This window comes from Lycorma delicatula, chromosome 3, assembly GCF_047948215.1.
Source record: "Lycorma delicatula isolate Av1 chromosome 3, ASM4794821v1, whole genome shotgun sequence".
NCBI lineage: Eukaryota > Metazoa > Arthropoda > Insecta > Hemiptera > Fulgoridae > Lycorma > Lycorma delicatula.
In genome coordinates this window covers 111,161,734-111,178,370 of record NC_134457.1, presented here as the reverse complement: position 1 = coordinate 111,178,370, position 16,637 = coordinate 111,161,734, and the positions used below count along the sequence as shown (strand labels likewise).

At 27.0% G+C, this 16,637-nt stretch overlaps 1 protein-coding gene across 9 annotated transcripts in view; it reads right to left on the bottom strand.

Annotated features, from left to right (window-relative positions):
• CaMKII (Calcium/calmodulin-dependent protein kinase II) overlaps positions 1-16,637 on the bottom strand; it is a 724,082-nt gene that overhangs the window by 455,745 nt on the left and 251,700 nt on the right. The window lies entirely within an intron of this gene.

The window sequence follows — 16,637 nt, the reverse complement described above, 5'->3', positions numbered from 1 at the left end:
AAAACATAGCTGGCCGCTTTTGCAACTCGAATTTGAAGTTTCAAAAGAACTCAAAACAGAAACAGTTATCAAATGACAATTTATTTTTAGTACAGAAAAAATATAATTTAAAATAAAATGTTTTACGCAGACGATACAAAAAATATAGATTTCTAATTCTGATTAGCAAATTACAAATTTTCTTATTCAATACCTGTGAAATGCAGTGTATTTGTGCATACAAATATGCAGTCAAAACTACATGAAATTTATGAAGTAAAACCAAAATCTACTTTAAAACCACTTAAAAAAAAATGGCAAAATTTTATAAATAAATAGATAAATGAGATTTTTTATTTTAGGTTTGTGTGTCTTGAATTTCTGATATTTTATCATCTATACTTTTTTCAGCATCGATTATTTAAACCAAACTTAAACCAATAAACCTTACATTCAAAAATTCAAAGGGAATACGTATTTATATATTGTAGAAAGTAATACTTCATCAGCGGCCACATTGAGAAATAACCTCACGTGATCAAACCCCAAAGACGATCGGTTAGTTTTGGAGTTGGCTGGTAATGAAACTGAAATTCTGAGAAATTGGCCGAATTTGAATCTAATTCACGATTTTATACGTACTTGCAGTTGAATTTTGCTTGAACTATAATAGAAAATCAACTTCACAACAGTAAAAGGAAAGTCTAAAAGTAATCATCAATAAAAATTAAAATTGTGTAGACGTATTAGATAATACAAACAATGAATTAAAAGAAAAGAAGTAATAAATGTGATTACTATTTAGTAATAAATGTTGTAACCACATTTATTACTATTGTTTTATGGTGGTCACATAACCAAAATAAACCATTATACACTGTTTAGAGTTCAAATCCGTATGAAAGCATCTGACTTTTACTAGGTTCTGAGGTTCAATCCTAGTAAAAGTTACTTTCATAAGGATGGATACTGGTGTACTTTGGTGGTTGGGGTTCAATTAACTACACTTCTCTGGAATGTCGGTCGTAACCCGTACAAGACTACACCTCATTCACTTGTCATACGTATCATCCTCATCTCACTGTCCGAAGAGGGGGTTTATTTATTCACTAGTTTTATTCATTGGGGTTTTGTTCACTAGTTGAATAAATTGTAAAGTATGCATAAGGAAAATAAATAAATTAAAGAATATTTTTTTCCTTAAAAAGTGAAAAATAAGAAAAAGAGGGATTATAATTTGATCATATTAATTAGGATATATTAAAATCTCCTAAAAGTAAGAAAATCTCATTCGAATTTAACAAGAAATATATGTACGCAAGTGTAAGAAAGGGAAATATTAGAGAAAAAATAAGTTAAAAATGATATTAATACAACATAATCTCCCAGGTAGAAAAGAAAAAAGATATACTAGATTGTATTTGTGCTTTGCAGCGTGTAAGCTGTCAATAAAACGAATTTCCATAGCTTAGAGAAATCTAATAGTAAATTAGCATTTATTATGTTAACGCTGTTTATCGTACTAAATGCTATTTTAAATATGAAAATAATGGATTTATTTTTATAGTTATATATTTATTTTATGTTATTTTGAAATTAATATTTTATTTTTCTGTTTATTTTTGTGTATTTAGTTAACGTTTATTTATTATTTTACCAGCATAAAAAAAAACAAAAATCAATCTATTAAAATTATAAAGTTATTATTAAATACGAATATATATATATATATATATATATATATATATATATATATATATATATATATATAAATACGAATAATTAAGAAGTAAAAATATTTCTGTCAAGAATAACAGAAAATTTCTAATATACGAAGAAAAAATAAAAAATAAATAAAAAAAAACAATAAAAAGAAACTTCTGAGTACTTATAACTTAAAACTTACTGAAAAGTAAATATTATTTGCATTTATCTTTTCTCAGGCCTCAAATCATTCTTCCTATTCATATAAAATGAAATGAAATAGGCTTTTCTGTGTGTATATATATATAAAATCGAATTATTCAAGAAGATAATTTTTTCAAATTATTCAATCAAAAACTTTTCATCTTAAATATATAAAATCAAAAAATTAAATTAGATAATAAACTAGTTTCATCCCAGTACTCGACAGAAAATCAAATGTTAAAAAAAAATTATTCCAAAAATTAATAATTTTACAAACTTATTCTACGTAATAATAAAATAATACCGTTATGAAAAATTCTTAATCTAGAAATTTCATGAAATGAATTACAATTTCAGACACACACATGAACTATTTAAAAGAAAATCGATAATTCAATAATCATTATTAAATTTGGGTTTTAAAATTCTAGAATTGAAAAAAATATTTTAGGATGAAAAAAAATACACTACTACTACGGAACTCCAGATTATTAACCTGACAATAAAATTTATTTATTTTACGCCATTTTTAATCTGGCATAACTAGACTAAAAAAAAGTAGAATAATATATAATACGAGTATTTTGCACTAATTATTTATATTAATTTTCAAATTTTAACTTTTTAAAAATTTTAACACTGTTTAAAAACAAAAAAAAAAACTGAATGTTTTCTGAAGTATTTTGTTTTTTTAAACCTTTGTCAGTTCAATTTATCGTTACAATTAAATTTACATTTATATCAACATCAACAATCACGGGCAACAGAATTATACAAATAGGATGGAAAGAAAAAAATAAAATACAGCAATTAGAAAATCAAATTTTAAAGTAGCATAAATTTTATTTTAAATAAATTCAAATGAAATATGTAAATAATAATTAACTAGTTCAGTATATGGAATAGATTATAAATTAATTATAAAAAATCTGATGTGGACAACAGACAACTTCCATGTACGCCTATTAAATTACATTTTCACTATTTTTAAATGAAAATTCCATAAAATTTTATTTCATTAAAAACTTTTGTAATTTTTCATATTTATTTTTCTTTATTATTATTGAAGTATTATTCATCGTAAAAATGTGTTTACAATGAGAGGTCAATAGTTGTTTATAAATCAATATATTTAAATTAAAAAAAAAGAAGTCGGATGGATTCTAAAGTATGTCCCTTCCCCTTGTATGATCCTAATATTTCATTAATTATAATTTTATTTGGCTAAAATTCTGGAACCAATGAAAATAAGTACCACTTACGATATATTGTTGAAAAGCGCTCAAAGAGGAGTAATTATTATTCCAGTTAATAAAAAGTCCAAAATCCAAATTGTTTTGGGCTCAGTCCAAAACACTTTTGGTTCAGTCGATTGCAATAAAATGGGAGGTACACAACTAGATGTTACAACAGTCGTAAATCCAAAATATCAACATCCTACGACTAATCGTTTTTGAGTTATACGAAATACATATGTACAGATATACATACATACATTAAGTACAGATGTTACGCCGAAACTAGTCAAAATGGATTCAGGGATATTAACAATGGATACTACCGTTGAAATTCGGAGACCGAAATTTTTCGCGATCACAGTATTTCATTTACTTCGTACGAGGAAGTAATTAAAATTACTTATATTAAATCACATTATATTATATGAAATTATAGCCTTTCTTTCTCTCTTTTTATCCAACCGCGCGCGCGCACGGATGAGTATATATATCATTTTTCCCCCATTTACAAATGCAAACAAAAAATAAAACTAAGCGTGTCATTAAGCAGTTTAATTTATTCGAAAAAAATATCTACTATCAGTAAATAAACATATTTATAAATGATACTTAATTTCTCTTCTTAGAAATACTACAAAATAGTAGTAGTAATAGTTAGGGTGAAAAGGAATGTGTATAAAACGTCTCCCATCGTAAACCCACAAAAATGAAAAATTTTACTCTAGGGAAATCACTAGTGCAAGAGAAAATATCTAAAAGCTAATAAAGTCTGAAAAGGTTTACGTTTTAAACAGCTTCCTTTAAAAGCTACATACAACTAATGAAGAAGTTAATATTAAAAAATTAGTCAAAATATAATTCATTCTACTAAGCAGACTAACTAATTACAAATTAAATAAAAGTTGATTTTAACTTTATGCATTATTTTAATTTTCATTTATTAATTTTTAGTCTGGGTTTTTAGGAAAAATCCTTTTGCATCTTCATAACATGAATAAAATATACAAATGTCAACATATAAAACATAAATTTCTTATAATCCCTCGTTTGAATTGCCTGATTCACTTCTAAATTCTTTTATATCCTGTGTTTAGCTTTTAATTTCAACATGTTTTCTATATTATATAACAAAATATAAACTTAAAATGTGGTTTCCTTTTATATATGTATTTATAAAAGGATACAAAATTTCTTTATATATAAGGAATCCACATTTTGATTGGTTTTCTCGTACTCCTCATACATCAGAATATAAAGAAAGTTAATTTTCATACCGTACTTTTCTTTGAAAGGTCGGAAAAACGGAAAAAATATATATATTAATTAACGGGAAACAAATGTTAAAATTTCAAGTACGTAATAATGTTTGTACCTTACTCTCGAAATCAAAATATAGTTTTTCCTCGATCTTTAATAAATCATTAACTCTTCCGATGTAACATATGAGTACTTTCTTTCTGTAAAGCTGGCGATGTACTAGAAGTATCTGATAATCTACTTTACGTTATTGCTTATGTAGTAACTTTGATTTATTTTTAAATAATAAATCATCACCGATATATTTATGTTAAAAAATTCTTGAATTTCAAGTAGCTCTACTCCAAACGTACTACCCTAGCTCCACTATCCTCTTATATTTCGGTGCTGCATTTGAATTTCCTGGTCTAAGTTTATGAGTAAATAGTTTACATGTTAATAAGAACAATAAGGAAAAACTATAATGAAGATCCAGTGTTAATGTTATTTAAGGATAATTTTTTATAGTAAATCCTAAAAAATGTTCTTATCAAAACAGTACGTTCTTAAATATAACGGTAATAAGAAAAGTAATATTTCGTGAAATTTTTCAGTAACCAAAATAATTGGAAAACAATTAATAATATATACTTTCATATTTTCGGGAGACCTAATCTGCATTATCAAACTGTATTTAACTATTAGTAGTTAGAGAACTTACGTCGACCCTGGAGACTCTCGTAGGCCTGTTGTTGCTAAAAACTCAAAAAAAATTTAGAGATTTAAATTCTTGTAATGATAATTCAACGATTGATTTTAAACAAGCTTGAAAGTAAAAAGGTTTCGGAAAATATAATGTTCTTGAAAGAAATATTGTGTTAGGATAGATGTTAAATATACTTTAATATCTACAATTATTTAGAGAACAAAATAATATCATTTACTTTAATATCGTCTTATATTTATGCTCGCAACGAGCTACAAGCATTATAGTTTATATATAACACAAACAACAAAACAAGTAGAATACACATATTTATCATAACAGTTCATATGAACGTCTGCTTGTCGTTTAGTTATAAAAACAACCGCAATAAGTAAAAATATTTCTGTTACGATCTCCTCTGGTATAAAAATACTTGTTTTATACAAAAATTAAATGAATGAAATGTTTTGTTTTTCTTTTTTTTATCAGGACAGGCTAGTTAATATTTAAGATATTAAAAATGCATGTTAACATATTTTACGTATTCATATTCTGCAAAAAGTAGTCGGAATTATTTTGTTGTAGATATAAAAAAAAGAAAATGTTTTTACTTTCATCCTTTTTTTCCTGAAAGGACCGTATAATTTTTATAAAAACACAACATTCTGTTTGAAATTAGATTTTACTTTTTGCAGTCCTTTATTGAGAATGAAATTATTCAGGATTGCTGATGGATGCTTTTTAGAGCAAAAAGGATTAAGCATTGTTTTAAACGAAGCTTAACTAGGTAAATGAAATGAAAACGCACGCACGAACCCACGCACCCGCACACACACACACACACACACACACACACACACAAACTGAAGCCTGCAGATTTTTATGAAAAATTATAAATTATTCTACGAAAAAATGTTATAGTTCTTTATTGTGAAAAACGGTATAAATACCTTTTTAATATAATTATTATCCTTTTCTTTTTTTTTTTTATCTAACTGGAAATTTTATTAACACCTGAGCACAAACAAAGAATGGATGTAAAAAAATGCATTATTAACTTAGAAAAAAAAGTGAAAAGTATTATTTATATATACATATATATATATATATATATATATATATATTACTGAAAGTAATCCAGGCTCAACGGTAAATTAAGAATTGATTAAAAATAATACTGTAGAATATTTTAAAGTTCTCAAAGCGATCTAACTATAAAATTAAATAGCTTGATACTTTTGATGAAATAATCACTATAACTTAACGACAATTTTATGTGCTAGATCGAATTTCACTTGATTCACTTGAATCACTTGATTCAATTTTTGTGGTCGTCAGTTGACTAGTTTAATGCTATTCTCCTTTTTTTTTTTGCCTTCTGCGATAATGTTTTAAAATCAATATATTTACTACATCCTACATTTTTAAATAGCTACCTTAATCGTTGCCTTTCTCTACAGTTCTACACGTCTCTATCAGTAGATTACCTAAACGTGAATAACTTAATACATAGCCCACCAGACTAGATTACTCCTTTACAAGATCCTGCCACAAAGTTCTATCTTCTAATCGTCTTAGATCTCTTCATTTCAAATTTTAGCGACACACATTGCTTTTAATATCCTTCAATTTTTCAAAGGTCTTTAAATTTTACCTTTACTTCTCCTTTTTGCAAATGACTCATGACCGTAAAATGCTGCATTCCAAACAAATATTTTCAATATTAACTTTTTAATAGAGATCTATATTAGGTTCTACCAGATTTATTTTTTGTGGACTTTAGATAATTGTATATATTTACCTTGCTTTCATGTGTAGAACAGCTTCTGATGACTAAATTATAATTGTAAGAAATATAAATTACTTTATCTAACATCTATTTATTTTATTATACATTATAAAATTTACTAAAATAAAATTGTTATATATCATTAAAATAACTTTGATTTTTATATATATATATATATATATATATATTTTTTTTGTATAAAATGCATCATATATCATAAATGAAATATTAGCTTTATTCTAGCAAGGATTATCATATTTCGTACAAGATAAGAAATAAAAAAAAAAAGATTACATAAAAAAGTGATTAAAGACAAAAAAGAAAAATGCAATTATTAAAACAGTGTGTTGCAAAAAGAATTGATTCCTTTCTACTTGCCGACAAAAGAAAAAAGCGTCATAACTTGACCCCCAAGTCTTCTTTAAAAATGGGTAGTGTACGTATTTGTACGTGCTATGTTTACTACACAAACATCATCATTATAACAGACGTACGCAACTGACTAGTGACAAAGGAGGCCAATCATTTTAAAAGCAAGACACAGCGAGAGACGAAGTAAAACTGTAAGCTATATCGTGACAGGGGTTCATAAACGCCCGTCATATCTGACTCTAATAAATCACTTTCAAGGTACAGAAGCAAGTCCAATACAGCCGTACAGCCAATTACAGTACAGTACACTACAAACCCCGCTTTTAGCGTTCGTATATCGCACAATTGATTCCACTATAAATTATTTTTTTATATATATATAAACTTATCTGAAATGATTTTAGCTAAACGCCATATTAAAAAGCTCAGAATTTAAAAGAAAAAACAAATCTTAAAATATTTATTTCTGCTACCCTAAAATGTATGACATAAATATTTTGAAAAAAGAGCTAAAAAAGATTTATTAAATATAAAATTAATGAGTATAAAATAAAGTAATAAGTATAAAATTAATTAGTATGTCAAAATTTTTGTATGTTATGTGTCTAAAAAAGAAAATAAAAAAAAGGGGAGTAGATCTCAGCTGATGTTGGAATTTTAGTCACATAAAATGTTGTTTTTAATTTAAAAATGTATGTTTTTAAATACATTTATTGTTAAAACTGACGGAAACCACTACGTTTTTAAAGTTCTGTAAACTTGAAATAAAATAAAATTATAAAAACCGCATGGCTAGCTATTTGTAAACTTTCCAGTTGAATAATTTATATTCAAACAATAAACCAGTTACTAAGAATATGTACAGACTCAGCGTATGTGATAGTCATGCAGTATAATCATTTTTTCAATGTTATGAAAAGAATATTTACACAATTTTTGAATTCGGAAATTTTACTATGATTAAAATGATGGTAACGAAGTGATGAGAGTTTGTTTACTTATTTAAGGCTCTTTTTTTGTAGTATTATTTTTTATTGAATTAATTTAAGTTTCAGATTACAATAAAAAGTATGATACCACCAATGTATTTACATAAATATATTCTTTTTGTCTCAATAAATTTATACAAAATTTTTTACTAAAAGATGACGCCAACCTAGAGGAATTTTTTTAAATGAAAAAATTGAATCTGGTTATAGTAGTTCAAGTTAAGTAGGTATTAAACAAAAATATTACATAATCTGCTGGTTACAAAATTGCAATTATCCATTGCCTTCAATTTCAGAAAAATCGTTTGATTTCCATTGTAACCTTTTATAAGGAATTATACCACTATAACTGAATAAAAATGAAAAATATAAGGCAACTAAGAGAAAGACTAACAAAATAAACAACTAAGAAATTAATTAAATTAAATTTTAAGACTTTTATGAATATTATGCAGGTCTACTCTAATAATTTACAATTAGTAGATTCTGCAGCACACCGTATAACTGCTATAAAACAGAATAAAAAGAAAAGTGTTTACAGGTAGGAAAGAAAACAAAATCTAAAAACATGCTATTACATTAATTAACCCAGAACTAAATAATGTGAAAATGTTAGATAAAAAAAGTTGAGCTCTCTAAAATTGAATTTTTATAAAGATAAAATTAGAAAGATTACAGCGGTGTTAAGACACGTATTCAAGATACTAAACTGTAGAAAAGTGGTAACTAAACGAAAATGAAGATAATATAGATGTAAAAGAGACTATAAATAGACAAAGGAAACTGGGTGGTATCTCAAGAGTAACACGATATATTAAAAAAGTGTGACCAGATAAAAGTATCAAAGATAAGAATTTTTCATTTATCAAAGATAAGAGTATTTTAAATTTAATTTAGTATATTATGATGGAATTTTTTCATTTATGATGTTAAATAGATGCAATTTAACAGTGTGTATGCTTTTATGTAATCGATAATGTAAGTAATACATCATACTTATTCCAAAAATAACGTCACCAAGAAAAATACTATAATTTTAATTTCAACAGAAAAAAATATTATAATAAAACATTCTTTTCAATATTATAAAATTGATTTGTCTTAAAAATCAAAACTAATCGCAGAAATAGGGTGTGAAGTACCTATTTGATTTGTTCAGGAGAATTTAATAGAAAATTGAAAACTGTGTGAAAATAGTGATCTACCGAACAAGAAAGCTTAATGGTTTATTTCTCTAAATATTATTCCAGGAATTTTTTTAAACTTAAGTCGTAATGCTTAGTGGACTACTTCACAATTATAATATAAATCCTTCGGTGAAAAAATAATTTTCTTTCTATTACGTACTCAACATAACAGATTCGTTAAAATGTTATGAGAAATTTATTATTTCATGGATGAAATAAGTTTTATTTTTAAAATTATTTATAGCAATACAATTCTATATGAAATTTTTTAATACTGCATTAACGATCAGAAATTTATATTACCGCGTATATGAATAGACTAATTTTTTAAATCTTGTAATACTAATTAGGAAACATTTTTAAAATAACTTTATTCAATTTAAAAACAAAAAAATAATATGAAAAACAAAATAGGGCGTTAAGAAAATAAATTGAATACTACCCTTAAAAATAGCGATATCTTCTACAAAATTAGTTTTCTAAATTTGTCATGAGAAGGAATTATAGTGAGAAGAGGATTGTTGCAATTAGGAATGTTGATTTTCCATTAATCTCAGTGTACTGTTATGGTATTCCAAATAATTACAATTTGTAAAAAAATGTTTTTCTTAACTTTAAAATTTAAATACAACAGTTTTATACATCAGTTCTAAAGGTTTTTTTTTGTATAAGTTTTTTTTTTGTCTTCAGTCATTTGACTGGTTTGATGCAACTGGCCAAGATTCCCTATCTAGTGCTAGTCGTTTCATTTCAGTATACCCTCTATATCCTACATCCCTAACAATTTGTTTTACATATTCCAAACGTGGCCTGCCTACACAATTTTTTCCTTCTACCTGTCCTTCCAACATTAAAGCGACTATTCCAGGATGCCTTAGTATGTGGCCTATAACTCTGTCTCTTCTTTTAACTATATTTCTCCAAATGCTTCTTTCTTCATCTATTTGTCGCAATACCTCTTCATTTGTCCCACCCGTATGATTTTTAACATTCTCCTATAGCACCACATTTCAAAAGCTTCTAATCTTTTTTTCTCAGATACTCCGATTGTCCAAGTTTCACTTCCATATAAAGCGACACTCCAAACATATACTTTCAAAAATCTTTTCCTGACATTTAAATTAATTTTTGATGTAAACAAATTATATTTCTTACTGAAGGCTCGTTTCGCTTGTGCTATTCGGCATTTTATATCGCTCCTGCTTCGTCGATCTTTAGTAATTCTACTTCCCAAATAACAAAATTCTTCTACCTCCATAATATTTTCTCCTCCTATTTTCACATTCAGTGGTCCATATTTGTTATTTCTACTAATTTCATTACTTTTGTTTTCTTCTTGTTTATTTTCATGCGATAGTTCTTGCGTAGGACTTCATCTATGCCGTTCATTGTTTCTTCTAAATCCTTTTTATTCTCGGCTAGAATTACTATATCATCAGCAAATCGTAGCATCTTTATCTTTTCACCTTGTACTGTTACTCCGAATCTAAATTGTTCTTTAACATCATTAACTGCTAGATCCATGTAAAGATTGAAAAGTAACGGAGATAGGGAACATCATCCTTGTCGGACTTGTCCTGAAACTAAATTGATCTTCTCCTAACACTTCTTCCACTCTCCTCTCAATTCTTCTGTATAGAATTCTAGTTAAGATTTTTGATGCATGACTAGTTAAACTAATTGTTCTATATTCTTCACATTTATCTGCCCCTGCTTTGTGTAAGTAAAAAAAGATATTTTTTGGTTCTATATATTTCTTAATAAAAAAAGTATTTAGAGAAAACTTAAAAATAATATTCTCTTATTTCATAAAATTCTAAATTTTTGCTACTCGCAATGTGAAAAAAAAAAAATCAGTACATTAAATAAAATTCAGTTATAAACTATTGAAACACACCGTACGCTTTTTTCTGTAAATATAATCACAAACAATATGGAAGATGAAGAAATTAAATTAATAAAAGGTACATAACAGTAGTATTCTACCACACAGTAATACGTGAAATACCAAGTAGCATACCAAACATTTGATGAACTAAACTTCTATGAATGAATATAATGACTCTAGTATAGTAGTATAGTATTATATGGAACATACTACTAACAATATTTTGTTCAGTATTATTCCCTCATTTCCTAAATTAATTATTTATTTCACAATATATGTTTTTATTTTCAGAAATACTATGAAAATTACGAAAGTTTTGATTTTTTTTGTTGTTAATTTTTAATTAAGGTTTCAACTTCATTTAAATAAAAGCCGTAATACTTACTTGACTATCATATACGTATTTTACTACAAACCTGTTTTAAAACGTTGAAACGCATATAATTCTTGTTTTTTGTTGTTATTATTTCTTTATTTATAATTTATACATATCAACATTTAAGGTCGTGGGTCATGGGCATTGCCCTCATCACACTATTTAAAAAAATAAAATAAAATTACCAATAGAATCGTCAGAGGTATGGTAAGGGTGTATGGGGCCTTACATTTAAATAAAACTCAAAAATAAACATAATATTAAAAAAATTTATCTAAAATCAGAACTGCTAGACAATTAGTAAATTTGACTGTGTATCTCACAGGACATACAAAGTCAAATTTAACATAAACTTTTACGTTGTTGATGCCTTACAAAAGCAGATTTAGTAATCCGTTGGCATGAAGATAACCAATTGCTTCATCTTTACCGTTTTCCAAGTCGGTTTTACATACATCACACAATGATCTTTCTTCACCAGTAAGCATGTATAAACTTACGGTATTATTTGTGACTGACCAACTTTGAGTCTTCACAACTCCCCTTCTTCGGAGTATCATTTTGCATCGCGCTTCCATTTATATGGAGAAATTTTTATTGCATTCAAATAAAATAATAAATTATTGTTTTAAACAAATTATTATGAAATTAAAGAAAATTGTGATTTATTAATTAAAAATTCAAGTAAATAAAAAATGTTACGTCTATAAGAAAATCTTTTGCTTTTGGAATCTAAACACCATTAATTTATTACGGTTGGACGAAAGCTTCGTAACTCTTTCACACTAATAGACGGAATCCATTAACATGATAAATATGAATTACTATGTAATAATGAGAATAACATTCATGAATTGATTATTAAATAATGAACTACTGTAATTTAAACTAAAGTTGTTAGTATAAATTATGAGATAAAAGTACTCTGATTAAGACTACTATTAATCTTTGTTTTCATTTAGAACTAAACTTTAATGTACATGATTCATTTTCAAAAATGTACCAGTGTTAATTATTAAAAAAAAAAAAAAAAATGAAAAAGTTTAATTCAGACACTTTGATCAACTTTCCTAGATAAATTTCTTTAGAAAAACTGAAATAATGATATGAATTAGCCACTATTTAATGTTAAAATTGATGAGAAAATGAGAGAACGTACATCAGCAGTAAATTACATTTAATCTTCTTTTAGATTTTAAGACAGTATAGATTCTAGCATTTCTTTAAAAAATTAATTTCCTTTAAATAAGATTAAAAATTGAACAAATATATATATATATATAGACCGATCGAAATAACTCATTTAGAGGGAAAAATTAAAAAAAATTGTTACCTGGACTTTTAAGTGAAATGGTAAAGAGGCTTATAATAAACGTAAAAAAAAATAAATGCATGAGCGGTGGTGGTGGAGGTTGATATGGGGGTTTGAAAAGGGGTGAAAAATGGTATTATTGCGATTTCCGGCGAAAGTTGACGTCAAAAATAATTGTGGTTATTTAAGACACAGAAAGGTATACTTTCACAAAGTTTCATCAAAATTAAATTATTTTTGCGAAAATGAAAAATAAAAAACGAATAAGATTTTTCTAAGAAATTTTGAGGTTATGTTAAAAAGTGACCTCTACAAAAGTTGTAGATTTTTGCATGATCTTCAACTTTTATATAACATTTTGTTTCAACCTCCCCGCCCCAACACCACATATCATCCCTCCACCACCTCCACTCAGGCATTTTATTTTACGTTTATTATAAGTCCCTTTACCATTTCAACTTATAAAAGTCCAGGTAACAATTTTTTTCTCTATAAGTGTAATTTGGTTGGACTAATATATGTAAATATGTAAATATAATGAAAAGTGAAAAGTTAGAGAATATAATTAATTACTCATAGATTACTTTAATAAATATTGAAAAAAAAAGTAGTGTATGCTCGTGCATGAGCTCACACGCACACGCACACTTATAGCGAATTTAGATTCAGCCGAAATTATTTCATGTAATTAATATGCAACCATTCGATTTATATATTTTAATTAATATCATTAAAAACTGTCACCAGTTGTGATGGAAAAAATAAAAAGCCTAATTAATATAAAAATTGAATCGTAATCACAAAGTACAAATTATCTCTGAATATAATTAGTAATACTGAAGCCTTAATACATATTCTATTTTGAATAATGCAAATTATCATTGCAGAATTATCACGTACTTGACAGGACGGTGTGAACAGAATGAATATTGAACAAACTAAAGCAAAGCGGTACGCTAGGAGAATACAAAATTTATATCGGGTGCAGAACAATTTCCCTCGAGTAGATGAGCAGCTAGATTAGAATAGCATAGCATAGTATTACCTGCAATTAACTGAAAAGTTAAGAATAAGCAAACGTTCTTAAATTACAAACAACTGCGGCATTCTATAAATACTTCGCAGTTAAATACAACTGCAAACAATCTACTTTTATGGTAATTTACCGTAGTACACACAATTTTAATATCATAAATCTTAAAATAAATGTTAAAAACCACGTTGTCTTAGAAAAGAAAACACTTAAATATTTTAACATCTGTTTATATAAAACAAGTATTTGAATTGTTTGCGGTTTTGAAAAGTTTTACTAAATAACTAAAACAAAGAAATAGTAAAAAATGTCGGAACCGATTTTTATTTAACAGTATATCCATGTTCATTTAACGGGTGACACCAAATACATAATGATTCCCAAAATTTAAATTCATGGACGGTACAAGCAATTTTGTCCAATTCGACAAACCTAAACTGTTTGAAACTCATATAATAACAGATATTATAAAAAATATATTTTAAGATATATAATATAGTTTACAATGGTTATGATTAACTATAGATAAAACAGTATAAAAATTTATTATTTAGGAGAAATAATTCTAAAAATGTTAATGAAAAAACATTAAACAATCATTTATAAAAAGTATATTTTCCAGAATTGGATATAAAATTAGCCTGTCATATTATCATTAATTTTTTTTTAAGATTGTTAATTCTTTGAAAGTTATAGTTTGTTTTATATAGAGAGTATTCAAAACGTCCCGCAAGATAGGTGAAATTCTTATATTTCTATTTCTTTTATTCGGGTTGTAAGTAATGAAGCTGTCGCAGGAGGAAGGTATGGAAATCATTCTGCTGTGCAGCTTTAAAGGATATTCACGTCGTGATGTTAATGAGTTTAATAGATGTCATCCCGAACGCCAACCAGCATCACAGAGCACTGTGGGAAGATTACTGAATAAGATTAAGGGGTCGGATATTGTTGCCGATTTGCTCCGATCGGGAAAGCCACGGGCTGATGGCGCAATACAAGAAGCTCTTATAGTCAAGGTTTAAGCAATTCATGGAATCAATTCGCCGAACCAGCCTGAGACTAAACGTTCCTCGATCCACTACCCACAATATCCTGAGGAAGGAAAAATTTCACCCGTTGAAGCTCCATCTTCTGCAACACTTATCGGAAAATGATCCTGATCGTAGGAAGGAAAGGTTTTAGGAGAGGATTGAGAACGGACAGAAAGTAGAAAGTACTGTTTCCTACTCTGTTCTGTGTACTGTTTTCCTATGAAGCCAATTTCTACGTGAAAGATGAAGTCAAGAGACAAAATGTGATCCTTCCACACAGTAGGGGTTGATCATGTAGTGTTGTGACGGGGCATCTGAAAGGATCGTATCACCTGCCCGTACGTTTTTAAAGGAAATGTGGACGGTGAAAAGTACCTGAAAATGCTTAGAGATTGGCTGATGCCCACATTGGATATCATTGGAGAATATCCTGCACGGTTCATACAAGACAAAGTCCCGCTATTCTACGCTAGTTCTGTACAGCAATGGCTGCATGAAACACTTCCTGTACACTGAATCGGTCGCAAGGCCTTGATGAGTGGGCTCCACGGTCGCCAAATTTGAATCCAAATAATTTCTCGTTTCCAAAATATTTGAAGTCTTGAATATACAGTGTAAAGTTTCATGATATGGCTCACCTACGCACCAGGATGGAAAAGAAATGCCATACCATAGACAATTACTATGGCAACAGAATGTTAAACGACCTGAAATTCCACCAACAGACCTGTCTGGAATTCTACGATGGACATATTGAACAAATACTGTGATTTCACTTATGGTGCAGGACTTTTGGGATGTAAAACAGTATTTCATATTTTTTGTTGTTAAAAATTTTTGTTGTTAAAAAAAAAGTTTTTTTTTTTAATTTTTTAGACCCTTGTAACCAGAGATGAAAGTTTTTTCAAAATTCAAATCTAGTTTTAAAATTTTCCTTTACTTAAACTGTTTTCAAGCTTTCTTATTCTATAACTATAATCTTCTATTATTATATATTATTATTCTATATCTGTCTTTCTTATTTTATAACGATAATCGTTTAATAAAGATTTAAATTTTAGAAGCACATAATAACAATATAAATAAATTATATTAAATATAACTCTATTAATACAATAAATTGTTTATAATATCATTAGTAACGACCGAATACACAGATATTAAAAAGTATTAAAGATTGAATAAATCCCATTAATAAATATTTTAATATCTTAAGATAACAAATATCTTGAATACCAACCCATATTCAAATTAGTGTCTTCAGCAAAATTAAATGTTAGACCATACTAAAAAACATTTTTGAGTACTGAAAAGATAACAGTCTAAATTCTTGCTAAACGAATAATCTGTATACTTAATCACACCGCCGTCAATAGTTCATTCCGAGCCACCCTTCAGCAGCTACGGTTTGATTTGAAACAAATAAAAAACGATTTAAACAACCTAAACTTATTTAAATCCTTCCGTTTTTCCCAGGCAAAATTTTGAAAAAGATAATATATTTACATTTTCAATTAATTTTTTCAGAAACAACTATGAATAATCAATAAAATTAAATTAAAATGAGAATTTATAATTTCTCTTAGTCGTTTA